Below are 27,520 nucleotides of genomic sequence, written 5' to 3' on the forward strand. Positions count from 1 at the left end.
TTATGTAGTGAAATATATAACCAACTAGCACATGGAAGATATTCAAGATCTTTAGCAGTAAGGAGGGTAGGGGTCATCAAAAACACAACCAGGGGAGTTCTCTTCCGGGTTCGGTGGTTAACGAGTCTGAATAGGATCCATGATGAGGATGTGGGTTTGATCCCTGGCCTTGCTCAGTGGGTTAAGGATCTGGCATTGCTGTGAGCTGTGGTGTGGGTTGCAGAGGTGGCTCAGATCCCTCATTGCTGTGACCGAGGTGTAGGCCAGCAGCTTCAGTTCCGATTTGACCCTCGCCTAGGAACTTCCTCCGGTTTGGCCCTGAAAAGCAAAAAATTAAAAAATAAATAAATAAAACCCACAACCAGGGAGTTCCCGCTTTCCTGCTGTGGTGAAAGGATCCAGCCTTGGTCTCTGCCACAGTGGGTTAAGGATCCAGCATTGCCCCAGCTGTGGCATGGGTTGTAGCTGTGGCTCAGATTCAATCCCTGGCCAGGGAACATCCACATGCTGCTGGGGGGACGTAATGAGATACCACTTGACACCTGCTAGAAGAGCTAAGATAGTAAGAGCTATGATAATAAGCTTTGGCAACAACATGGAAAAGCTGGAATTCTCATATGTTGCTGGTGGTGTTATAAAATAGTGTAACCACTTTGGAAAATAGTTTGCCAGTTTCTTAAGAAATTAAACATCAATTACCAGACGACCTAGCAATTCCAGTCCCAAGAATCTACTCAAGAAAAATGAACATTCCTATCCAAAGACATGGATATGAATATTCATAGCGACATTATCCACAATAGCCAAAACCTGGAAATAACTCACATGTTCATCAACAGTGCATGAAACTACAGTATACACAAATTATTTCAGCAATAAAAAAGTCGAGATTACAGATGTGCTACAGCATGGAGGAATCTCAAAAACATTACACTAAATGAAAGAAGCCAAATACAAATGACCACAAATTATGTGATTCCATTTATATGAAATGTCAAGAGGCAAACCAAGAGAAGTGGTTGCCTGGGACTGGGGGTGGGGAATGACCACAAGTATCCAGGAGGGACCTTTCTGGAGTGATTGACAGTTTCTAAAGTTGGATTGTGGTGATAGTGGCACAATGCAATTAAAACAGGTGACGTTTAGGTCATCAGGTTAAGTTTAGGTTATGTAAATTATAACCACAGTAAAGCTTTTTTTTTTGTTAAGGATATCTCCCCATCCCCCACTCCCATGTAAGTTGATGAAGCCTCAAACCCCCAGGAGTATTTGCATTTTAAGAGGGTCTCTTTAAAAAGATTTGAAAGCCTAGGAGTTCCAGTCATGGCTCAGTGGAAACAAATCCAACTAGGAACCATGAGGTTGTGAGTTCAATCCCTGGCCTCGCTCAGTGGGTTAAGGATCCAGTGTTGCCATGAGCTGTGGTGTAGGTCACAGACGTGGCTTGGATCCCGAATGGCTGTGGCTGTGGCTGTGGCTGTGGGGTAGGCAGTCAGCTGCAGCTGATTAGACCCCTAGCCTGGGAACCTCCATATGCCAAGGGTGCGGCCCTAAAGAGACAAAAAAAAAAAAAAAAAAAAAAAGATTTGAAAGCCTAGAGTATGATGGAAGACTGGTTAAGACGCCTGGTTTGGGGAGCACCATGGCCCGGCACCTCTTCAGGTCATCCTGGTAGGCGGCATCTGCTCCAGCACCCTATACCTGGCTGTGCCTAGGTTCTCAGGTGCCTGTGCAATACAGCACAGTTGGGTTTCATCTCCAGCAGAGGACAAGACTTCCACTCCCACTCTCCTCTACAGAGGCTGCAGCCAGCCTCTCTAAGTGCTCCACTCCACCTGCTCTGATGACACTTCTTGCCTTGAACACCATCTGGAACCTTGGCACATAGCTTAGGCTGGTAGGGGTAGAAGAAGGATGTTTGCAGAGGTTCCTCAGGTCAAAAGCAAGTGCTCTAGGCAGGCATGCCTGCCATGCTGCATTCTGACCCAGAAAATTTGCCTTCTTAATGTCAATTCCCTTCATGAGCCACACAAAGCCACCTGCCAACATGAGTAAGACTGTAGTGAACATAGCAACTCCAACAAGCAGGTCCAGGTAGTTAAAGGATTTCAGGTCCCCACTCCTGAAGTACAAAGGAACATGTTTTAAAAGGAGAACTAGGAGTTCCCATGGCGGCTCAGTGGTTAATGAATCCGACTAGGAACCATGAGGTTACAGGTTCGATCCCTGGCCTTGCTCAGTGGGTTAAGGATCTGGCGTGGCTGTGAGCTGTGGTGTAGGTTGCAGACATGGCTTGGGTCCCAAGTTGCTGCGACCCTGGTGTAGGCCGGCAGCTACAGCTCCAATTAGACCCCTAGTCTGGGAACCTCCATATGCCACGGGAGCAGCCCAAGAAACTGCAAAAAGACCAATAAATAAATTAATAAATAAAAATTTAAAAAAAAAGGAGAACCAAATGACAGGCTTATAGGGGCTAAGGGGCTTTCAACCTTCAGAGGTTTATACTCCCTATTTCTAGCATACCTCCTTGCACGTGGTAGGTCCTTGTTTTTTTTGAGAGAATCAACAAATGAACTGCTAATATTTCGTCAAAAGTAAAAGCCAGACTTGGAACTAAATGAATCTGGTAACAAAAGGACTTGCCAAATTTGCCACATAGCCCCCCCAAGAATACTATGCATACACATAAAATTAACTTTGGAAAATGCCCGGAATTCCTTTATGATGCAAATTTTAAATTCACTAAGAGCTAATAATCAAAAGTCTTCCATCTTAGGTATATCAAAAATGAATTTTTGTCTTTTTTTTTTTGGCTGCACTTACAGCATGTAGAAGTTCCTAGGCCAGGTATCAAAACCACCACAGAAGCGACCAGAGTTACTGCAGTGACAATGTCAGATCCCAAATCCACTGCACCACAAGAGGACTCCTCTTTGTCTATTTTTTAAAAGACAGAAATTGTTGGGAGTTCCCACTGTGGTGCAGTAGGTTAAGGATCTGGCATTGCTCTAGCTATAACGTAGGTCACAGCTGCAGCTCACATTTGATCCCTAGCCCTGGAATTGCCATAGGCTGTAGGTGCAGCAAAAAAAAAATTAAATTTAAAAAATAAAATAAAAGATAGAAACTGTTAAGTTTGAAGTCATGCATCCAGAGAAGTACAAAGGCCAATTTTATGCCACAGTGTGTTCTATCACCATGTAACTCACTACAGATTCAAAGAATTAGAGCCAGTTTGCATACCATGTAGGAACTATCTTTAGAGCAAAATCCACAGAGGCCAAATTTCTGAAACTTCCAAAGCGGCTGCCTCACAGACCCTGTTTCAACTTAACACATCACATCACTGCCTGCCATGAACCCAATGTTTATGTCCGCCCCCACCCCCACCAAATAATGGTATTAGGTGGCAGAATTTGGAGTAGGTGATTAGGTCATGAAGGTAAAGTCTACCTGAATGGGATGACTTCCCTTAAAAGGAGGCCCAATGGAGTCCCATTATGGCTCAGTGGTTAACGAATCCGACTGGGAACCATGAGGTTGTGGGTTCGACCCCTGGCCTTGCTCAGTGGGTTAAGGATCCGGCATCGCTGTGAGCTGTGGTGTAGGTTGCAGACATGGCTCAAATCCCGCATTGCTGTGGCTCTGGCGTTGGCCGGAAGTTACAGCTCCATTTCAACCCCTAGCCTGGGAACCTCCATATGCCGTGGGTGCGGCCCTGGAAAAGGCAAAAAGACAAATAATAATAATAATAATAAGGAGGCCCAAGAGAGACCCCTCAATAGCTTCTGCCACTTCAGGACACAGCAAGAAGACAGCTGTCTAAGAACCAGGAAGTGGGTTTCACCAGATACTGAATCTGTGGGCACCTGAGTCTTGGACTTCCCCACACCCAGAACCATGAACAATATTTTGTTTTTAAACCACCCAGTCTGTGGTATTCTGTTATAACAGCCCAAACACTGCCTTATCTGGACACTTGTGAGAGCAGGGAAGAGAAAAAACATGGACAAATTACAAATTGTCAGTCACGGTTTTCTAGCTGTAAGAAATTCAATTAAAATATATTGAGCTTCTATTCTATGCCAAATGCAATCTTCTTTTTATGCATAAAAATATAGAGAAAACACCAAAAACCTATGCAAACAGCATTACAAGATCACCCACCTGCCCTTAGAAGTCCAATGAAAAAAGACTGTGATAATGGCACCTTTGCTGGAATTTTAGCATCTAACATTCAAAAATCTAGACAAACCTTAGACATTTGGCCAATCCTTTTGTTCCATGGGGACACGTTTAAGACTCAAAGACCAAGGTCACACAGTTGGTTAACAAGATGGGAAATAGAAATCAGTCACGTCTATTGATCTGCCTGCGGCAGCACCAAGCAGTTTACACTATTTCAGAAGTAATTGTACTGAATGAATTACTGTTACCAGAAGTAACTTCTTAAAAAGGCTAAGGATGGCAGCTAGTTCATTACCAACTGCTCTGTGTGGGACCTGCTCAGAGGAGGCTCCCTCAATTTCCCAGTACAAGTCCCTGCCCACTGTAGTGTTTGGTAAGAAAACTTCTAAAAGCAAAGACACAGTAGACAGAGCCTTGGGGAAACAACCATATGTTCAGGTTGATTCCCATACATGTCTACTTTGATCAGAGTCAGGAACAGCATTCTCATGGAAGTATTCCAAAGCTAAAGTTTGCTGAAGAAAAATCGGTCCAGGAGTTCTCATGCGGCACAGCAGGTTAAGGATCTGGCATTGTCCCCATGGCAGCTTGGGTTGCTGCTATGTAATGGGTTGGACCCCTGGCCATGCTGCTAGGAAAAAAAAAAAAAATCAATCCAGTGAAGATTCTCATAAATGATTTTACACTGTGTTCTGAGTTCTAGAACACTACCTGAACTTTATATCCTTCAGAGGGTGTTTCCTTTGGTGTTTGTGGCCAGAGGCATCCAACTGAAAGCTCAACCCCAATCTGCAGATCTGCAGATCCCAGCAGTAAGCATACCAAGCACGATGGCATGGAAACAGAAGGCAACTCTGGTGCCTCAGGTTCCTCTTCTATAAAATGGGAACAATAGCCCGTCGTGGCGCAGCGAAAAAAAATCTGACTAGGAACCGTGAGGTCATGGGTTCAATTCCTGGCCTCGCTCAGTGGGTTAAGGATCTGGCATTGCCGTGAGCTGTGGTGTGGGTCACAGATGCAGCTCAGATCTAGCGTTGCTGTGGCTGTGGTGTAGGCTGGTGGCAACAACTCCAAGTGGACCCCTAGCCTGGAAACCTCCATATGCCGTGGGTGCAGTCCTAAAAAGACAAAAGACAATAAATAAATAAATAAATTGGGAACAATAATAGTACCAAATTGGGAATGGGGACTTGTCCAAAACCCTGCAAAGGACTCATCTGGGACTAGAGCTTAACCAGCTAAATGTCCGACCCTGTGTTCATGCCTGGCTCCCCTCAGTCCTGTGCCCTGATCTCAGCCAGAAGGTGGACCAACCAGTCAGGATGTAGAGGAATGTTTCCCCCTGCCCTGGGGAAAAGCCAAAAGCCATGGGGAGGTGGCGGCGGGGGGCAGAGGAAGAAAATGAACATGGCAGGTTTGGGGATTCCAACCAAGACTCTTGACCTCGTCACCGTAGCAAGAAGGGCACCCATGGAGTTCCTGTCGTGGCGCAGTGATTAACGAATCCGACTAGGAACCATGAGGTTGCGGGTTCGGTCCCTGCCCTTGCTCAGTGGGTTAACGATCTGGCGTTGCCGTGAGCTGTGGTGTAGGTTGCAGACGCAGCTCGGATCCCGCGGTGCTGTGGCTCTGGCGTAGGCCGGTGGCTACAGCTCCAATTCGACCCCTAGCCTGGGAACCTCCGTATGCCGCGGGAGCGGCCCAAGAAATAGCAGCAACAACAACAGCAGCAACAACAACAAAAAAAAGACAAAAAAAAAAAAAAAAAAGGGCACCCAGCTACGTAGTTGAAGCCTCTGCTTACCTCGACTTGAATTCTCTCCCCTCAGATTTTAACACTTTGGAAGAGTCCAGCTCAAAGACTCTTTAGGTGCTCTGACTTAACCATTACCTCAACGAAGACACCTGCCTGAGGGGGAACCCTATCAACAAAATACACCCATGCTTCAATCTCGCAAGCCTCTTTGGGACTTTACACCCCCGAGCTGACCTAGAGCGCACTCTCTGATGTTTGAGTTGCACTAGACTTGGGGGTGGATTCTGAGACCATGGCCCCTGGGCTATGTTGTTGTTCAGGATAAGCTTGATAAACAGAAATTTAGTCATTATACTAAGTATATTAAGTATATTTAAAACATATACTATATCTGCTAAATGCTAAAATAGATTTTTAAAAATATGTTGAATTTGTGTAATTGTACAGGCTGGGAAGGCACATAGCTTGAAATCCAGATCAGAAAGACTGACTTTGTCGACTTCCTGACATAACTCGTGGTGACAATACTTTGTGGTCTGAACATACAGCTTTTCCTCTGCTATCAGCTTCCAAGATGGGTTTAGAGGATTCAGGTCTTTAAAACAGGATAAATGGGTTTCAAATATATCTAGTGCCTTCCGACAATGAAATTTTATTTCCTGGATTATGCTGAAATGCTAGAATAGCCATTTCTAAGAAAAAAGGAAAGTATTGTTACATCTGCCTGGGTAATAGAAAAAAGTGAAAGAGAAATTCATTTTGTTTTCCTATATATATGAATCAAATTCCTACAGTGTTTCAAACAGTTCAGACATTGATAATGATTTTGATAATAGATGAATCTATTTAGCCCACGTTCTGTGCCATGTGAGCACATGATGTTGTCATGCTCACTATAAACTGGTTAATCCTCACAACCCTGTGAGGTACTATCATTTCCATCTTACAGAGGATAAAACAGAGAGGTTAAATGGCTTATCTAAGGTCACACAGCTGGAAAATTGCAGCACCAGGAGTTCCTGTCATGGCACAGTATAAATGAATCCGACTAGTATCCATGAGGATGTGGGTTTGATTCTTGGCCTCGTTCATTGGGTCAGAGATCCGGCATTGCCGTGAGCTATGCTATAGCTCGGATGTGGCTCGGATCCCAAGTTGCCGTGGCTGTGGTGTAGGCCAGCAGCTGTAGCTCCGACTCGACCCCTAGCATGGGAACTTCCATATGCCTCAGATGTGGCCCTTAGAAGAAAAAAAAAAAAAGGAAATAGCGGCACCAAGATTCCAACCCAAGCTGTCTGGCTCCAGACTCTACATTTAAACCGAAACACCTTACAAGGCTGTATGTGTGCCTGATTTCCCTCATCCTCAGCCCAGCCACCTCACCTGCAAGATGGAGTTCCTACCACAAATTGTGAGGTTTCTGAGGGATTAGCTATGGAGTATTTGTGAGCATCAGCGTTTTATATGGTGGAGTCTCAACTGGCATTCACTTCCTCTCCTGTGAACGAAGATTTATTTTCATTTCTGAGAAAAAACTGAATCAGATAATTACTGTAACAGAGTTGGAAAGAACTCGAGACGCTGCCTCCTACAACCACTCTTTGTTTGGAGGGTCAAACTCCCTCATCCAGCTTTCTTTAGTCACTTAGAGTAATGAGTCCACTGTTCACCATACAGTCCAATCCATCTCAAAACAGGGAAGTGAGGTCCTTGCCAGGAAAGCAAACACTGACAGCTCCTCAGATACAGCAACTGCCAAGTTGTCCCTTTCAATAATGTGGGACTCCAAGGCCTCTTCAAGGAGAGAGAACTCAAGGCCTCTGGCCAAGGCAAGAATTCCCGGACCCTTATCATTACCCCACATGTCTCATTGTAATGCCCCCTCCCCCACCTTGAGCAACCTGGCTCACTCCTCCCTGCCCCCTACTAGGAAAAGTAGGTGGCCCACTCCTCACCCGACTCCTATAGGGGCCTTATATGCCCCCAACCAACTGGCAAGTGTATCATAAGACCCCTCTTTTTCCAACCAATCAAGGTCTCTTCTCTCTCCCTGGACCATAAAAACATGCGCTTGGGGTTGGTTCTCCCTGATCATCAGGAAGTCATCCACTGTGCTAGTGGTATCTCTTATCTCAATAAATTCTTCTTTCTCTTCACCTCAATATGCTGGAAAATTCTTTTTCTGACCCATGTGCATGGACCATGACAGATAGGCTTTAAGACTCCTGACTCCCCTGATAACACTTCCTGAGTCCCAACTTGACAAAGCTTGTCAAATCTGCCTTCAAAGTATGGTGCTCAGAACAGAACTGTGTCAGGCTACGTAAAACCCGGCTGAATAAAGAAACACTATCCCCTCCCTTGATCTGCATCCTCTGCTACTATTAATGTGACCCAAGTCTGTGTTCACCAGATATCATTAAAATAACCACACATGTGGTACCAGATCTCGGTTCCTAACCCAATTACCCTCAGTCTTCCAAAGCTGCCTCTCCAGACTGACTATTAAAAGCCTTTTGGAGTTCCCGTCATGGCTCAGTGGTTAACGAATCCAACTAGGAACCATGAGGTTGAGGGTTCGATCCCTGGTCTTGCTCAGTGGGTTAAGGATCCAGCGTTGCTGTGAGCTGTGGTGTAGGTTGCAGACGTGGCTCGGATCTCACATTGCTGTGGCTGTGGCGTAGGCCGGCGACTACAGCTCCGATTAGACCCCTAGCCTGGGAACTTCCCTATGCCGCAGAAGTGGCCCTAGAAATGGCAAAAAGACTAAATAAATAAATAAATAAAATAAAAGGCTTTGGGGAAAATAAACAGCAATACCTCTCCAGGCCAGAGAAGGAGAACAAGGCCATGGGGCCAAGCTTTTGTGGCCTTCTAGCCCACTAAATGATTAAAACAATCTTGAGTCAAAGCCTAAGAGCTTCACAGTGTGAACCATCCAGAAACCTGAAAGGCTAACTCAGTCAATGCCCATGGCGGATTCTGGGGCAGTTCCATGTTTCTGGCTCTTCCCGCTCCAGATACCATAGGTTGTACTTCCCGACCCTCTTGTGTGGGGGTGTATTTATGCAACTACTTCCAGCCAGAGAGTTCACTTCTGGGCCACAGCATTCAACCACCAGTGCAGAGAGAGGTTCTCAGAGCTCTTCTATGGCGAGGCATGCAAAGGCCACCAGTAGGGGTACTTGAGAACCCAAATGTGATGGACTATAGCCTGAGAGAGAAAAACATCTTCCTTGGTTTTAAGCCACTGAGATGGTGGTGGTGGTAGTTACCACAGTGTAACTCATGTACTCTGACACAACTCCATGATTAAATTCCTGAAAAGAATGGAGTTTCCCCCTCAGTATGTGATCCTTCTCATACTGCCTGGCTTCGCCTAAAAGCAGACACCTATCCAACCCTTTTTCTTCCCTCCTTTTTTTTTTTTTTTTTTGGCTTTCACCCTCAGTGGCATATGGAAGTTCCCAGGCTAGGGGTCGAATCGGAGATACAGCTGTCAGCCTACACCACAGCCACAGGAAGGTGGGATCCGAGCCACGTCTGCGACCTTACACCACAGCGCACGATAACGCCAGATCCTAACCCACTGAGCAGGGCCAGGAATCGAACCTGAGTCCTCATGGATTGTAGTCAGATTTGTTTCCACTGCACCACGACCGGAACTCCCTCTTCCCTCTTTTTTCTGATCTAGCTTAAGCACTTCATTTGAAGTGAAAATGCTTAGGATTACAGAAGCCCCGTGGTTACTGATAAACCAGCAGGAAGACCTCCTCCTGAGGCCTTAGACAGCAGCTCTCTCCAGCAGCTGTAGCAAGACTCTGGGCGAGGACCAACCGCAGGGAGCCACTGTCTTCCAGCCTCAGAGGTACAGGGGCCACCCGACCCATGAGCTCAGAGTGAGGAAGGGCGGCTGAAGGGAGGAAGATCTCATCAAGAACAAACAGATTCTGTGCAGCCCGGAGGTTAAGTTCAAGGTCTCCCTGGGCACAGCTCTCTGCTTGTGAAACTGGTTCATTCCAGGCCCAACCTACCCCGGGGGAGGAAATTCCACAAAGAGCCTCCCAGGGCAAGCACCTGTAGCTACGGGTATGCAGTCACTGTTCTCATACAGGTCATGACAGGAAATGAATAGCTCTGTCTTATTTTAATGTTAACAAGTTGCTGCAGTTTTGTTTTTTGCTCTGTGAGTCACGGGGAAGTGACATCCTGCAGAGTACGTAGTGGCTCCAGCATGTCCAAGGCACAGGGCTGTTTGGCATTTGCCCAGCTTCCTTTCCATTTACTACGCAGTCTCTTCAGTGCAGAGACTCCACCTACACCTCACATTGGGGTGGGGGGCACCCAGCATTCACTCATGTAGAGTAGAATCAGCTTCCTGGGCTCCCACCAGACCCAATAACCCACCTATCTCAGACAATGGGCTTTGGGGGAAAGAAGTTTAAGTCTGACAGAATTCCAAAACCTAATATTTTGGCAAAGATAGGTAGAGGGAAGTCAAAAAACGGAATAAATACTACCTATTTTCCTGTAAGGTATTTGAGAAGGAATAACTGGTATTCATTCAACTCATTGGACCCCCCACCCCCCACTGCTAGAAACACACAAGGCACCCAGAACTGAGAAAATGCCTCTTGAGCATCCTTTAAGAATGCTCACTCAAAGCCCTCCCTCATTAAGATTCCAGGAAGTCTAAAAGCAGGCAAAAACACACTCACAGACACAGAGAACACAGACATTTGGTTGCCGAGTGGGAGGGGGGCATGGGAAGGACTGGGAGCTCGGGGTTAGTAGATGCAAACTATTACATTTGGAATGGATAAGCAATGAGGTCCTGCTGTACAGCACAGGGAACTCTATTCAGTTTGTTGGGATAGAATATGATGGAAGATAGTATGAGAAAAAGAATGTGTATGTACATATATACATATATACATGACTGGGTCTCTATGCTGTACGGCAGAAATTGGCACAACACTGTGAATCAACTACCTTAATGAAAATTTTTTTAATTTTAAAAAATAAAGTGGAAATTGGAGTTCTCATCATGGCACAGGGGAAACAAATCCAACTAGGAACCATGAGGTTATGGGTTTGATCCCTGGCTTTGCTCAGTGGGTTAAGGATCTGGTGTTGCTGTGAGCTGTGGTGTAGGTCACAGACACGGCTCAGATCTGGCATTGCTGTGGCTGTGGTGTAAGCCGGCAGCTGTAGCTCTAACTCGACCCCTAGCCTGGGAACCTCCATATGCCAAGGGCATGGCCCTAAAAAAAGCAATAAACACATAAATAAATAAGGTGGAAATAAAAGCATTAGCTAGTATTCAATTGAGTTTACTATTGTATTTCCTGACGTTCCTAAAAAGATATTCCAGAGAAAGACAGCATTCATCTACTACTTATAAGTTATATGTCAAGAACTTGCCAGGCCCTGGGGATACACAAGTGAACAAGTCAGGGGCATGCCCTCGTGACACTCGCATTCCAGTGAGACAGACAGTACACAAGAAAACTGCCACTAAAAAAAATAAAATAAAATAAAATGGAGTTCCCATCATGGCGCTGCAGAAACAAATCTGACTAGGAACCATGAGATTGTGAGTTTGATCCCTGGCCTCAATCAGTGGGTTAAGGATCCGTGAGCTGTGGTGTAGATCATGCACGTGGCTCAGGTCCTACATTGCTGTGGCTGTGGTTTAGGCCAGCAGCTGTAGCTGCAATTAGACCCCTAGCCTGGGAATCTTCATATACCGAGGGTGTGGTCCTAAAAAAGCAAAAAAAAAAAAAAACAAAAAAAAAGCAAACTGCTGCTAGCAGTAAGTGTTCTGATAGAACTGAACAGGGTAATATGACAGTAAATGCTGGTGGCATCTGATCTGAGACTAGAAGGTGAAAAGGAGGCAGAGAGGTAAAGAGTTACAACCACTGACAGAAGGCAGGTGATCTAGTAAGTTAGACTTAGGGAGGTACATGGGACAGGTAAGTTGATTTTTTTTTCTTTTCTGTGCTCACAGCATGAAGGAAATATCCAGGCCAGGGATCAAACCTGTGCCACAGCAGTGACCCAAGGCATAGCAGTGACAATGTTGGAACTTTAACCTACTGAGCCACTAGGGAACCCAGGGACAGCTAAGTTTTGTCAAAGGGAAGGGCAAGACAAACCTCAGGCCTAGTTCTCATAGACATACCTCACTGCACAGCACTCAGTCCACCCACAGCTCAAGACATCCGTCCTTGGGTGGCCCTCCCACGTTCACGGGCAGAGGATGCCAGCACCTTGGGGCCAGTCCTCCCCACAAGCTGCTGTCCATACATCAGGTTGAGAGGGAAAGGCCATTAAGGATCAGTTCTTCACCCCGGCAGGGGGAGGGAGCCTGTGGATTTGGGCCGCTTGGCCTCCGTGGAGCTCCAGTGTTGGGACAGGGGTACAGTCTCCAGCAATACCTGCTGAGGGACTAGCCGTGGCCCCACTCAGCAGGCCAGTGGACAGTTTTGGTGCTCAGTCCTGACTTCCTGAGCACTTTGCAAATCCAGGGGCTCCCCCAGGGGTCAGATGTCTCCTGAGGACACCCTTCCCCACATCTGAGCCATTTCCTATCTTCCTCTTCAAGGGCAGCCGTGGACCCCAAATCTCTCTGCTCCTTGCCGTGGACCCCAAATCTCTCTGCTCCTTGCTTGGAAAGAACAGAGGATTTAGAGGGCAGTGCTGAAGGGGCTGGCAGCTGACGACTCACCAGGCCACCTAACATGGGTTTAGTCTTCCATTTGGGGTTCCAGAAAGTAGTAACAAGCAGGTTAGCGAGCTTTGGTTAGACTCCTTTCTCCACCCCATGTCTTGCTTAGCTGCATCCTGGGGACTATTAAGTTTTCATCCAGGAACAAAGGATCTTCTTCCTTATCAAGTGGCAGCGGCGGGCAGAGGTGGGGGAAGGGGTCCAGATGCCCTCTAGCCCCACGGACCCCTCAGCCTCTGCCCTCTGCTTCCCAGACCCACGTGGGTAACACTTGAGTCTGAGATGGTTTCCAGCTGCCGACAGAGCAGAGCTATTTGCTACCCCACTCAAGGGGGAGTCTCTCCTGGGTTCAGCAAAGACAAAGTACTGGCCTCAGAACGCACAGCAGTGGATCTGGAGGTCAAAGGGAGACTCCCTGAAGTTGACCTTGTCCTGGCCCTCAGCAATCTTCATGACCACCAAAAACCCTTGGATAGGAGTTCCCGCTGTGGAGCAGTGGGTTAAGAATCTGACTGCAGGGGTTCCTGTCGTGGCTCATCGGAAACTAATGTGACTAGCATCCATGAGGACACAGGTTCTATCCCTGGCCTCACTCAGTGGGTTAAGGATCCAGCATTGCCATGAGCTGAGGTGTAGGTTACAGATGCAGCTCAGATCTAACATTGTTGTGGCTATGGTGTGGACCGGCAGCTGTAACTCTGATTCAACCCCTAGCCTGGGAATCTCTATCTGCCGTGGGTGTGGCCCTAAAAAGCAGAAAACAAAAACAAAAACCAGAATCTGACTGAAGTGGCTCAGGTCACTGCAGAGGAGCAGATTTGATCCCTAGCCTGGGAACTTCCATATGCCATGGGTGCAGCCATAAACAAAAAACAAAACAAAATCTCAGATGTAAACAACCTGTTGTCCTCTTTGAAGGAAAGCAGGCCCAGTTTAAGCCTAGAGCAGGGGTCCACAAACTACAGCCTGTAGTAAATAAACTTTTGTAAATAAACTTTTGTTTGAATACAGCCAACCCATTCCTTTATGTAAATGATGGAGATATTCTATCACCTTTCCTGCCAGCAAAGTAGCCACATGTGTGGCTGTGAAAACATGTGGCTCGTGGGACTGAAGAACTAAGTTTCGAACTTCATGTTTTAAGGAATTTTAATTTAAGTAGCCGCATGTGGATAGCAGTTACCATGTTAGACAATGCAGCATTAAGATCAAGAAGTTTTTGCAAAAGACCATAAAAACCAACTGATACCCAGAGAATTGTTGGAATTGTCAGATAAACATAGTTATGTGGAAAAATGGTTAAAGAAATAATGTAATCAAAGCAAAAAGACCCTATTAAGAAGAAAGGGGCAGATTAGAAAAGTAAACTTCTAGAAATGAAGAACTGAAACAAAACTCCATGGCACCTATGCATTTTGAGTAAAGTGCAGATGGACAGACAAACATAATAAAAAGGGATCAAATGTCAAGAGTAGAATATAGGTAGTAGGCATAGAGATATTATTGCAACAGTCTTTTAACTAGGTCAGATATTTGAAAATTTATACTAAATGTCAGGAAACAAATTCATAAACCAAATAAATCCCCCATGAATGCAGTACAGAGACAAGGAGATGAAAATATGAAAGAAGTTAAGAGATTTGGAGGCTTTAGTAAGAAAGTCTTAGCTCTGCTATTGGAGTCCCAGAAGAAATGAGTGAAAATGAAGTTAAACACCTGAGGAGGAGATGGCTGCAAGTTTTCTCAAACACATGAAAAACAAGTTCTGGCTTCAGCAACTGGCTTGGTCAATAGGCCACAGCAGGGAGTTCCCGTCATGGCTTGGTGGTTAACGAATCTGACTGGTATCCATGGGGATGCAGGTTCAATCCCTGGCCTTGCTCAGTGGGTTAAGGATCTGGCATTGCCGTGAAATGTGGTGTAGGTCACAGACCTGGCTCGGATCCTGCATTGCTGTGGCTGTGGTGTAGGCCAGCGGCTACAGCTCCAATTAGACCCCTAGCCTGGGAACCTCCATATGCTGAGGGTGCAGCCCTAAAAAGCAAAAAAAAAAAAAAAAAAAAAAAAATAGGCCACAGTGGAAGTCACACTGCATGACACCTGAGGCTCCATCAAGACCATTCAGTTTCCACCTTGGCGTCTTGGAAAGTTGTTCCAGGAAAAGCCAGCCACCTTGTAGAAACCTGACTAAAGTGTTCTCAAAGCTGCATAAAGAGGGACACATCTGTTTCCAGCCTTCCAGGTGTCCTCACCAGCATTTGTATTATGAACACATACAGGCAAAGCCATCTTGGATCCTCCAGACCAGCCCAAATCAGCGAAATAGCACCCAGAAACTCCAGTCAATCCCATGTGGAGTGGGAGAATCACTCAACTGAGACCTGACTAAATTTTTGACTCACAAAAATGACATGAACAACAAAGGAATGGATTGGAGTTGCCACTGTGGCTCATTGGTAATGAACCCAACTAGTATCCATGAGGATGTGGGTTCGATCCCTGGCCTTGCCAATTTAAGGATTCAGTGTTGCCGTGAGCTGTGGTGTAGGGCACAGATGCGGCTTGGATCTGGCATTGCTATGGGCCAGTGGCTACAGCTCTGATTTGACCCCTAGCCTGGAACTTCCATATGCTGCGAGTGCGGCCCTAAAAAAAAAAAAAAAAAAAAAAAAAGATGCACAAGTTGGGGTGTCTGCAAGGAGCAGCAAGAATTATCCAAAGCAAGTCAGCCAAAGAGCCCTCACCTCAGGGACACAAGCCCTCCCTCAAGTTCATGTGGTTTTTCTCCCTCATTTCAACCAGGTTTTGGTTCAAATATCAACTCAGATATACCTTCTCTAACCACCATCCAAAAAAGACTCCTCTCTATCCATCGTTTATATTTTTCTTTCCCAAACCTAGAACCTCTAGATAATTTTATGTGCATGACTGGGTCATCCCCCAACCAGAACATAAGCTGTGTGAAAGAACCCACTTTGGTTTGTGCATTGCCACATTCCCAGGCTTAGAACAGGATAGTGCCTAGCCAATGGCCACCATTCATTAAATGCGGCCAAGTAGGTGATAAGAGTCTGTCAATTGTTCCACACGTGTCACTGGCACAGGACAAAAGGTCAGTAATCATATGACCATAGGCCAGTGGGAGAGCAGTGACATATCCCAGAATAAATATGTCTCTTGTCTCTGACAGTCATAACCAGAGTCTACCTAGCAGCTAAGGGTGCAGAGGAGGATTTCAGCCTTCAAAGGAGTGAAGGGTTTGGAAAGATAGAGATTAGTGGACCCCGCCTCCAGAGTCTGATCCAGTGCGTTGGCGCCTAAGAGTTTGCATGTCTAACAAGTTCTCAGGTGATGCTAATGAGTCTGGTCTGGGACCTTCACATGGAGAACTATTTAAAAAATGAAATTCTCAGAGTTCCTGTCGTGGCTCAGTGGTTAATGAATCCGACTAGGAACCGTGAGGTTTCGGGTTCGATCCCTGCCCTTGCTCAGTGGGTTAAGGATCCGTTGTTGCCGTGAGCTATGGTGTAGGCTGCAGATGCGGCTCGGATCCCATGTCGCTGTGGCTCTGGTGTAAGCCGGCGGCTATAGCTCCAATTAGACCCCTTGCCTGGGAACCTCCATATGCCATGGGAGTGGCCCTAGAAAAGGAAAAAAAAAAAAAAAAAACTCTCATTGCGGCCCAGAGAATCCTCAGGTGAGACTGATTTGAAGAAAGCCAACATGCTTGCCCTCCTTACACTCAAAGGATCCTCATAGCAGATCTTTCTTCAGAATTTTGTCATCTCCTCTTTCAACATCTTCACTCACCTTTGCTGAGGATACGCTCCCCGGGTCATCTTAGCTAAGTTCGTCCATATGCTGCAGGTGCTGCCTAAAAAAAAAAAAAGTTCTGGAGTTCCTGCCGTGGCTCAGTGGTTAACGAATCCGACTAGGAACCATGAGGTTGTGGGTTCGATCCCTGCCCTTGCTCAGTAGGTTAAGGATTCAGCGTTGCCGTGAGCTGTAGTGTAGATCGCAGATGTGGCTCGGATCCTGTGTTGCTGTGGCTCTGGTGTAGGCCGGCGGCTACAGCTCTGATTCGACGCCTAGCCTGGGAACCTCCATATGCTGTGGGTGCGGCCCTAGAAAAGGCAAAAAGAAAAAAAAATTTCTTCTGAACTCAAGTCTCACCTCCTCCGTGGAGCCTTCCATGACTGCATGGGCCCACCATCCCCCTCCCTCTTCTTCACACCTCTGGGACTGCTCTCATGGTTTAGTCACTAGTCATCTTTCTGGTCACTAGTTTTTTTTATCACTCTTCATGCTGGTCTCACCTCCTCTCAGACCAGAAGCAGAAGAGCAAGTCCAAGTTGTGAATACCCACTCTGAGGGCTCAGAACCATGGCAGGAACAAGATTCCACACAACCTGCTGCCATGTCCCCCTACCCCCAGATGACCCCAAGCCCCAGATACTCACCACCCACTGAGAGGCATGCAGGACTAACTAGTGAGGGTCAGCCCATAATAACCTTATCCTGGGTCATAAAGACCCTGATGGAGCTGGAGACAGAAGGAAATGACAGCAGAAATTCATCCTTCACCCCGAAGCTTCGAAATCTAGGCCTGCCTGAAATACCCCACCCAGAAACACACCAAGAGTAGCATTCTCCTTTGTCCTTTCTCCTGGGGCCGACACAACAGACATCAAAGACACAGCATGTACCAGAAGCCGCACAGATGTGGTTCAGCCTCCCACAGAGATGCCAAGTAGCAGCCAGAGGGTTATGTAACTCTCAGGGCCAATGGCTGCATATTGGACTCACCTGGCCCCACTCAAAACCAGTTAAGTCGAATCTCCGGAGATGACATCCAGGGCTTGGTATTTTTTAAGTTTCTAAGGTAATTTGCATGTTCACCAAAATTGAGAAAATTTGCTGTGTTTGCTCCTCACTCAGGAATGTCCACATAGACACGGCCAGTTCTCTTACTTGGATCACTCATTTTGGTTCTTCGGATGGTCCTGGTACTTAGCAGTCCCATGTTGCTCAGCTCTGAGAAAGGACTCTGTACAGGGACAGGAACACTTAAGTCGAGATCAAATACCAGGCCAATGGGCTTCTCCCCAGGCCCGACCTCAGGATTTTATTGCTGCACAAAATGATGTCAGTTTTGAGTTCCCAAGACGGCTACAAGCCACACCCCCATCCTAACTTTTTTTTGTTTTTTTAAGGGCGGTACCTGCAGCATATGGAAGTTCCCAGGCACAGCACATCACAGACACAGCAACTTGGGATCCAAGCCGCATCACAGCAATACCAGATACTTAACCCACTGAGAGGGGCCAGGGATTGAGCCCAAATCCTCATGGATACTAGTTAGGTTCATTACTGCTGAGCTGCAACAGGAACCTCCCCTCCCCCCTGAGCCCATTCCCTACCCCCACCTGACCCCCCACCCCCGCCCGGCCTTGTCCTAATTCTAATGTCAGTGTTTGGTACCTGTGTAGAGGCTGGTGGGAGCGCCCTCAGAAAGGGTCGACCAGCTTCAGCTGCTTGCAGCAGACTTGGCCCCACCACTGTCTCTGATCTCATTTCCCGTTGATTTGCTAGAGTTTGGGAGTAAAGCTAGAGATAAAAAACATAAGAGTGAAAGAATTAGCCCCAGTTTTAGGCGTCATGACTTGATGACCACCTCGCTCATTTCCTCAAAGGCTCAAACTGTTGATGACAAAGTCGATTTTACCACTCTGCAAACATACCTGACTTGTGTCATCCATCACTTCAAGAGCCCTTCCACCTGAGTCACTATTGTCTCCCTGCCTGAGATGTTGGCCTCTCCTCCCTCATACATGACAGGGGTCCTGGGGTCCGTAGCCCAGCCTTAGAGGGCTATATCTCCTACAGCCGTAACCATGCCAGGGCTCTGGGGACATTGATGGGGTGGCAGAAAGGTTTGAAGAAGAAGGTTGTTCTTTCCTCCTGCAGGGCTCTTTTGAATTGTGTTTGTTTGGCTGCATACAAAAGTTCCTGGGCCAGGGATTGAACCCACGCCACAGCAGCAACCTGAGCCACTGCAGTGAGAACCCCGCATCCTCCCCCCACTGTGCCACAAGGGAACTTCCTTTTTTATTTTTTTTCACTTTTTATGGAAAGGTTTTACTGTATTTTGTGAAAAGTAATGTCTTGAGTATATTTATACTCTTTCAAACCAATGCAAGTACAATGGTAAGCACTGAGTAAAAACTACCCTGCTTTATGAACTTATTTTTAATACACTGCAGGCATGCTGCTCGCTGAAGGTAGAAATATGTGATCCAATTATAAAACATAACCTGTACGTGTAAACACATACAAATGAACAGGTGTGAAAAAATGATTAATTTATCTATTCTGTTTAAAAATATTAAATTCAAGTTATGTGGAAATTTTATGCATAAAAAATCATACTGTATAATCAGAATAACTCTTTAATGGTTATTTCTGAAAAACAAACATTAACTTTAGTTTAAAAGTTTAACTTTTAACTTCTTTTTCAAAGTATTTTCAAAATTCACTATTCGAACTCAAAATATTTTAGCAGTTCATTCCAAAGACACGTTATATTGTTCTTATCCCAAGAAATTTTCCTGTGATGTATAAATAAATCTGCTAACAGAAAAGTATAGGAAAAGCCAATCTAGGAGAGAAAAACGGTTCGATTGAGAGTCAAAATGTGATCTCAAATTATTGTCTTGCTTTTCCTATCTTTTCACGCTACCTTTTGAGACTGAGAGTGACCCTGGTGGAGTTCACCTTGACCTACGTGGTCTCTCCAATCTCCTGAGTCTGTGACAAAGCACAGGGAAGCACTACCAACACCGCCTCCGTGTCGCCAGACAGGAAGGTCTAAGCCCAATCCCCAATCCCCTCTCAATCCCTGGGCCGCAATGAGTAACATTAAATAAGTACCTAAAAGCTAGAATTGTTTCAGCAACACAGTGGACTTCGTTAGTGATGATTGTGCTGGACTGTCTTGTTGCCTTAATACTAACGAAACATTTTCAAACACATTTAAAAACCTGAAATTGCAACTGCCCTTCGACAAGTCAGTTGAAACGCTGGGAAACTGAGACACTTACAGTCTCCCTCCTCTTCACACAACCCATTCCTTTTCACACTATTCGTTCTAAACAGAAACTTAAATTTTCACCTCAAGTGCAAATTTGAGCAGAGTGGCACTTATTTGTATTAAATGCGCTGGAAGCTCAGAGGGCAAACGGGATGTCCTGAGGCCCTGTTTCCATCAATCCGTCTGGCGCTGCCGGTTCCCAGTCCGCAGGTCCAAGGCGCCGGGGGCATCGGGGGGTGGGGGGGGCAGTGTCGGGGGGCAGCTCCGGGGGCCCCACCAGCCTCTCCGCGGGGCAGGAGGGTGGGGAAGGCCCGGTGGCACACAGGGGAGTCCGCTCACTCGCGACGGGATGGCCTTCTTGTCGGAAAGCAGAACCTTAGCTGGAGGTGGGTGCCCAGCTCCGTTCTCAGCACCCACGGTACCCACCAGGGATGGATCTCTCGACGGGGCACAGCGCACAGCGCTGCGCTGCCTTCCCTCCCGCAACCGCGTTCACCGACGCCCTGGCCGCGGAAGCGGAATTCTTGACTCTAATTTGGGCGCTGGTGGAAGGACCCAAAAATCGTACAGGCTTAGGACCCGTCTTACCATTCACACTGTCTTCCTCCTCTTCGTTGAAGGCCGTCAGTCGGCTCTTTCGCATTGGGGCCATGTGACATAGGCTTCCAAGTATAGGCCGCTCTCCCAGCGTCCAACACTCCATCAGCTCGTGAGGCACCCACCAGTAGCTAACACCTTTTCCTTCCCAGGCATCAAAGGCATCCATCGTTTTCTTTAGTTCTGCTACTGAATAATAGTTCCAAACGTACTGAACATTATTTCCCGCCTCTCTTAAAGAACATGTCTCCATTTCATTGGCCAAGTGGTCTGACAGGCTGTAGGGATAAGGGATGCGAAAACAATCAGCCTCTTCCTGCAGAGCAATGCGGGTCTGCTCCTCTGTGGGAATATGAACTTCTCCGTGAAGATAATCCAAAAGGTACTTAAATAGATGTCCATCATGGTCGCTAAAACAAGCCCCTGATTCATCTGTTTTTAGAGGAAAACGACCACTGAACATGGATGCCAGCATTGAGTCCTTAAAGCGGCACAAGCATTCACGCCCGCCTGTGTAGATACAGCCACCCACATTCAGTCGAAGAATATCCACCACCTCTTCTTCTGCCTTGTGACTTTCCATTGCTCTCTCTGACACCTGAACTTCTGCCTTGAAACACTTTCAGAAAATGCAAAACAGCAGTGGTCCTAGTCCCCCTCTGCGGCTGCCTGGCCCTTGGCGCAGCGGTCTGTCTGACGCAGCGGGGCCTGACGCGGAAGTGAGCGCCTTCCCCGCGGCTCGGCAACTCAGGTAGCCGGGAACCTGTATTTTTAAATTTTCTTTTTGTTTTTGTTTTGCAGGGCTCTTTTGAGAATTAAACATGATTAAGGGCACAGGGGCGGTCTGCAGCGGGAGCTCAACTTGCGTAGAGCTCACAAGGATCACTTGCTACGGTCCAGGGGCCTGAGGTCCAGGAGGAGAGGTGACTGCTGGTAGGAACAGGAAGCACTTGTGCTCCGGAGGCCTTTCTCACCCCCTGACAGCCTCCTCACCTTCCCCACTTACTCATCTAGAAATGGCCCGAGGAACTTAAGGCTCTGCTTTCCCCCTGATCCAGCCCCCCCCCAACCCCCGCCCCAAAGACCTCCCAACAAGATGCTGAGGTGCAGTGTGAGGGTGTGTGACTGGGCCCATCCCCCAGAGGGACACAGCCACATGCCACCCACTCCTGGTTGCACCCCTCAACACAGGGCCCCTTGAGAGCAAGAAGGTGGCAGGCCTGGCTCTCCCTGAATGAGGAACTGGAGGGTCCCTAAGTACCACCACCTTCTCCCACGGCCTGAGAGCCAAGCCAGATATGGGGACCTGAGACCTGATTGTGGATGTGGCCCAGGCCTGGCCCCTGGGGGAGCTTCAATTCCAGCCATCAGGCAAGAGAGGGAGACCAAGCAGAAGAAAGGCCCTGTAGGGGCAGGGGCCCCATCCTGACCAGGGCTGCCTTCCCTTTCCAAGTAGCAGGAGTCTGAGGCCAAAGCCTCCACTGACTCCAGGCCTGAGGGGTGACTGACTAATGAGGCACCTGTTCTGCATTATCCAGTGATGGGCAGGTGGCCCCCCACAGCTGGGATGTAATTCACAGGGGGGTTGCGCATCAAGAACCACTGGGGAGAGCCGGCATTGTTCCAAAGAAGACATACAGATGGCTAATAGGCATCTGAAAAGATGCTGATCTGGAAAATGTAAATCAAAACCACAATGAGACATCACCTCACACCTGTCAGAATGGCTACCGTTCGAAAAATAGCAAGTGATGGCGAAGATGTAGAGAAAAGAGAACTCTGGTGCACTGTTGGTGGGAAGGTAAATCGGTGCAGCCACTGTGGAAGACGAAGGGAACTCCCCCACATTATTTTTGAATAATCCTTTCTATGTAGAAAAACTGCCCACAAGTGTTCCTAAACAAACCTCAAGTATCTATCTACCTTAACAAAATCATACCAAGAACTTTAAGAAAACATATAGGGAGTTCCCGTTGTGGCACAACAGAAACAAATCCTACTAGTAACCATGAGGTTGTGGGTTCCATCCCTGGCCTTGCTCAGTGGGTTAAGGAGCCAGTGTTTCAAGAGCTGTGGTGTAGGTTGCAGACGCGGCTTGGATCCCGAATTGCTGTGGCTGTGGTGTAGGCTGGCAGCTGTAGCTCCAATTTGACCCCTACCCTGGGAACCTCCATATGCCACGGGTTCAGTCATAAAAACCACCAAAAAAGAGAGAAAAAGAAAAAGGGAGGGAGGAAGGGAGGAAGGCAGAAAACCCCTAGGTTAATCTCACCACAGAAGTTTAGAAACACTTTACTTAGGGAGAAACTGCATCTCAGATATCTACAGACCAGATTCTGGCCAGGATCTGACTAGATTCTTGCAGGTAATCTGTATCTTGCTCCGCAGGGTCACCGTAGGTTGAAAGAAGGAGACTGCCTGCCTTCAATGCGTGTCATCACTGCTTATGATTTCAAGTCAGATTACAGCCAGGGAGCTTCAGGGGACGGGGCATTGCATCTCCCTGGCCCTCTGGATTGTAGAAATGTCTTCTCTTATCTCTGAAGAACTTTTGAGTTTCATTCTTAACATATTTCTCCAGGTTCTCAGGACCATACATCCTTACTGCCCCATTGAAAGCTGGTGAGCCCTTTGGCTTTGTCTGACTTGTCAGTCACAACTTCAAGGTCATTTTCCGGACAGGCTCCTAACAGGTGCCCTGATCCCAGCCCTACCCCTCCACACAGCTTGTAGGTGATCTTCCCAAGATGAGAGACCTGGGGCACACCCTGCTAAACCCTCCCCTGCCCGGGCATGAAAGGCCTGGCTCACGGACACCTGCCTGCTTTTCCCTGGGCCCATCTCAAGCCACTCCCACGGGGCCCGGCAACACTCCCCAAACTCTCCAAAGGGCCTGCTCAGTGCCATACCCCCCCCAAGCCCCCCCCAAGCTTCGGAATCTATATATTCCCATCTTAACCATTTTTAAGCACACTCTTCACAACATGGCATTAAGGACATCCATAAGGTTGTGCATCCATCAGCACCATCCATCTGTTGGACTCCGTACCTCTTGCAAAACTGCAATTCTGCACTTATGAAACACGAACTCCCCACCCCCTCCTCACCTCAGCCGCTGGCAAACCACCGTCCCACTTCCTGTGTTTCCGAGTTTGAAGACTCCGGGTGCCTCAGGTGAGAGGATCCCCTGAAGCCTGCTGAACCATCTCAGGCCTTGGTGCTGGACATTTCCTTTGGCTGCCACGCCGTCTCCTGACGTCCCAATTCTCACTCAGCCTTTAAGATCCAGGATAAGGGCCTCCCTCTCTGAAGCGTCCAGTGACTACTAAAGTCAGTGCACATCACACCCCCACCTTGGAGCTCCCCAGGGACCTGGCAGAGCCCTCAGTTCGCACACCCTTGCACTCATTTATTTACTTAGCGGTCCGGGAGGCCAGGGGCCCTGGGTCTTTCTGTGCATCACCCAGGCCTAAGCACCATGCAGAGCCAGGCTCCACAACTGAACAACGCCGTCTGTCCCTCAGCTCCGTCAGAGACAAGCATGTCCTGGATTCCTCTGTATCCACTCCCCCAGGACCTCACTACCACCCTGGGCTCAGAGTCTCTGTTTTCCATGTCATTAATCCGGGAAAGAGCAGTCAAGCCACTTCCTGGGATTCCTGCCACACACCCCAGTGGCCCTAGATGGCTTCTTCCACAACAAACGTGACTGGTGACCCAAGTGTGGCTCCTGGCCCAGGACCTGGTCCCACAAGGGACGTGTAGGCAGGTGCCCACGAGCAACACATGGGCCAAGATGTCCAGCGTGACTGTCTCCCCATCCTGGCCGAGTGGAAGGCCTGCGAGGACAGAGCAAGGGCCCCGGCAGCTGGTCTGCCTACACAGGCTGGCTCCGTGGTGGCCTGGGGACTAGACTCTTCCTCCTGTGGTTGCCACTCCAGCTCCCCGAGTCATGACCCAGCCCTGTGGACTGCCGGCGCAGGCTGCTGGCTGAGCCAGCCCCTGTGTCTGCAGCAAGCACCGACTACCTCCTTCGGCTCTCCCTGTGGAAATGCAGCCGTCTCCGCAAAGCCCGACCTTGGACAGAGGGCAAGTTTCAGAGAATCAGCTCCAGCCCAACTTTCCCTCCCAGGGAAAGGTCCTTGCCAGAATGTCAAACCTCAGGGAAGATTTATTTCTACTCTGGCCCAGTGAGAGAAGCTTAGGGGACAGGCCTTCATTTAACATTCTGCTGAAAGAAATGCTTGAAGTTTGACAGTATTTCCAGTCGAGCACCCCTGATTCTGGCTGGCACAGTGGCTAGCATTTGCCAAAAGAGTGGCCAAATATAGCCTGCTTCAGAATTGCTCGGAAGAGAGAGGCAGATTTGCTCATAAGCAGGAGCCTGGGCCCCACTGCAGACAATCGGGTTCTGAACCTCTGGGGAATGGGGTCCAGAAATATTTCCCATTAACAAGCCCTCCTCCCCCACCCCCGGGGTAGTTTGCAAAACCTTGCCTGCCTAGTCCAAGAGCAATAAAAGCAACATGCTTCACTTTCCTAAGGCAGGAAAAAAAAGAAAGAAAAAAAAAACTCATTTCTGGCCTAGGATCCAGATTTTGACAAGAGTCACAATCATTAAACCCACTCCATGTGAGTGTCATGGCTGTGTACTTGTCTCCAAAGACCCTGTGAGTGGTGCAGGTGCAGGTGCATGCACATGGGTCGGGGTGGTGAGGGGTGGACTCTGCACTTGCAGGAGATGATAGAGAAACATGCAAAGGAGGCGGCAAGGGGCAGGGGATGAGAAGGAAAGGCAGTCTCCAGCAGGGCTGTTGGACAAAAATAACCTGAAGACCCACAAGATCACGGGAAAGATGAAGGCTGAGGAGGGGCCGGAGTGAGACATAAGGTGACCCAACAGCAAGGCTGGGTGTCAGACACATCATACTGAGTGAAAAGAAAGGGTCACGGAGGAAGAATACAGATTCCATTTATATGGCTTTTCTAAAGCTAGCAAAAGCAAATAGCATATTGTACAGGAGTGCACACAAAGGTGGTAACACTGTAAAGGAAAACAAGAAGCCTAGGCACTGAAATTCAAGACGGTGATCCTCTGGGCTTCCTCGTGAGAGAGGAGACCGCAGGGACTTCAAAGGTACTGGTAAGTTTCCTAAGCCATGGGGGGTACTCGAGCATGGTTATATGTATGTAATACGTATCGTTTTGCCCGTGTGATATAGTAAGGTTTTTAAACATGTATATGAAATAGTGAACAACATGAAAAAAATAAACCACTTGTTGGAGGACCCATCATGGTGCAGCAGAAACGAATCCAACTAGGAACCATTAGATTGCGGGTTCGATCCCTAGCTCTACTCAGTGGGTTAAGGATCTGGCATTGCTACGAGCTGTGGTGTAGGTCGAAGACACGGCTCAGATCCCGAGTGGCTGTGGCTGTGGCTGGCAGCTATAGCTCTGATTTGACCCCTAGCCTGGGAACATCCATATGCCACAGGTGTGGCCTTAAAAAAAGAAAGAAAAAAAAAAAAAACCACTTGTTCATTACATTCTGAAATACTAGGAAAAGGCGTCACTTTCTGGAATTTGAGGCAGGTATGGCTTGAGCAAATAAAATGAAGCCCTATCATTTCACTGGATTATTAATATTTAGCATCTAGCACTTGCGCTAACTGACGCTGCCTCCAGAGGGGACCCCACTGAGAAAGAGCCCTGTCTCATGCCCAGGGCTGAGAGCCAGACAGCAGAGGGATGTCCCATGGAGCGTGTGGGCTCAGCTTAGCACCCACCTCCAGAAGGGGACGTGGTTTGGGACCTAAAGAAAAAGAAAGTGCTGCTTCCATTTACGATGCCTTATTCACTGCAGCCTTTGCTAAGGGTCTGGCATTTCCTTCAAAGCAAATAGGAAAAGATTTTATTTAAGGGAGAACCCTTTTCAGCTGTTCAGTGTGAGCATGCCGCTTCACTCAACAGTCCAGCATGGGCAAGACTGCAAACACCCTCAGCTCCGTGCCCCTGGGTGGGGCTGGAAAACCTCCCCATGGCTGTGCCCATCATGGCCCATCCTTCCAGAATGGAATTTGCCAGCACAAACCAGCAGAACAACCTGGTGGTTTCCACTCACTGGAGAAGGGTTTCCTTTCAAGCTTGGTTTCCTTTCCTAGTCCCAGAGTTCTCAAAAGCAGCAGCTGCCTGGTTCTCAGTCTTCTGGACCCATAATACTCATCACTGTTGCCCCATTTGGTGCAATTCGTTGTGCTCTGCTGCAGAGCAATTCCCAGTGCTGGCCCTTTGGGTTATTCAGTTATCCCTTGCAGTCTTATTTTCTATTAGTAACAAAACAACAGCCAGCTGTTCCTATGGGAGCCGCATGATTTTTTGTAGGAGGAAGACTGTGCCAGGACCCCCTAGCACCTCCTCCTCAGATGGCTGTTGGGTTGAAATACAAGGAGTGATTTCTAATCCTTTCTGTAAAATGGCTTCTATAGAATTCCCTTGTGGCAGAGCAGGTTAAAGAGCCAGCATTGTCACTGCAGTAGCTCAGGTTACTGCTTTGGCACAGGTTCGATCCCTATGCTAGGAAATTGCACTGCCGCAGGTGCAGCCAAAAATAAATAAATAGACTTTTATTATCATCATCTTTTTTTTTCTGACTAAAAAAGAAATCTGTTGTATTCATTTCTTATTGCTGTTGGTTACAAACCAGGCACCACAAACCCTTGCCAATTAAAACAACACGTTTATCATCTATACTTCTGGATGTTAGAAGTCAGAATGGCTCTCACTGGGGCAAAATTAAGGTGCCCACAGGGAAGTTCCCACTGTAGCTCAGGGGAAACTAACCCAACTAGTATCCATGAGGAGGCAGGTTCAATCCCTGGCCTCGCTCAGTGGGTTAAGGATCTGATAGTTGAGGCTCTGATTCGACCCCTAGCCTGGGAACTTCCATATGCCATGGGTGTGGCCCTTAAAACACCCAAAAAAAGGTGTCCCCAGGGCTGAGCTCCTTTTTTGGAGGCTCTAGGAGAGAACCCATTCTCTTGCCTTTTCCAGCTTCTGGATGTGCCAGCATTTCTGGACTCCTGGCTCCCTTCCATCCTCAATGGCTGGTGGAGATTTTCTCCCAGAGCATCACTCATCTGCCTCCCTCTTTCAA

General features: G+C 47.7%; 1 long non-coding RNA gene across 2 annotated transcripts in view; it reads right to left on the reverse strand.

Annotated features, from left to right (window-relative positions):
• LOC106508312 overlaps positions 279 to 27,520 on the reverse strand; it is a 139,812-nt gene continuing 112,570 nt past the window's right edge. Inside the window, exons 3-6 of one of the 2 annotated variants that reach the window (XR_002342643.1) lie at positions 18,159 to 18,284; positions 17,649 to 17,724; positions 16,488 to 16,551; positions 279 to 318 (exon numbers count right to left, since the gene is read on the reverse strand). This is a non-coding gene — a long non-coding RNA (uncharacterized LOC106508312). Of the gene's footprint in view, positions 319 to 16,487; positions 16,552 to 17,648; positions 17,725 to 18,158; positions 18,285 to 20,507; positions 20,643 to 27,520 lie in introns of those variants that run through there. The other variant, XR_002342644.1, reaches the window with a different exon arrangement.

The sequence above is a fragment of the Sus scrofa genome, chromosome 3 (assembly GCF_000003025.6).
Source record: "Sus scrofa isolate TJ Tabasco breed Duroc chromosome 3, Sscrofa11.1, whole genome shotgun sequence".
In the NCBI taxonomy this organism is placed as follows: domain Eukaryota; kingdom Metazoa; phylum Chordata; class Mammalia; order Artiodactyla; family Suidae; genus Sus; species Sus scrofa.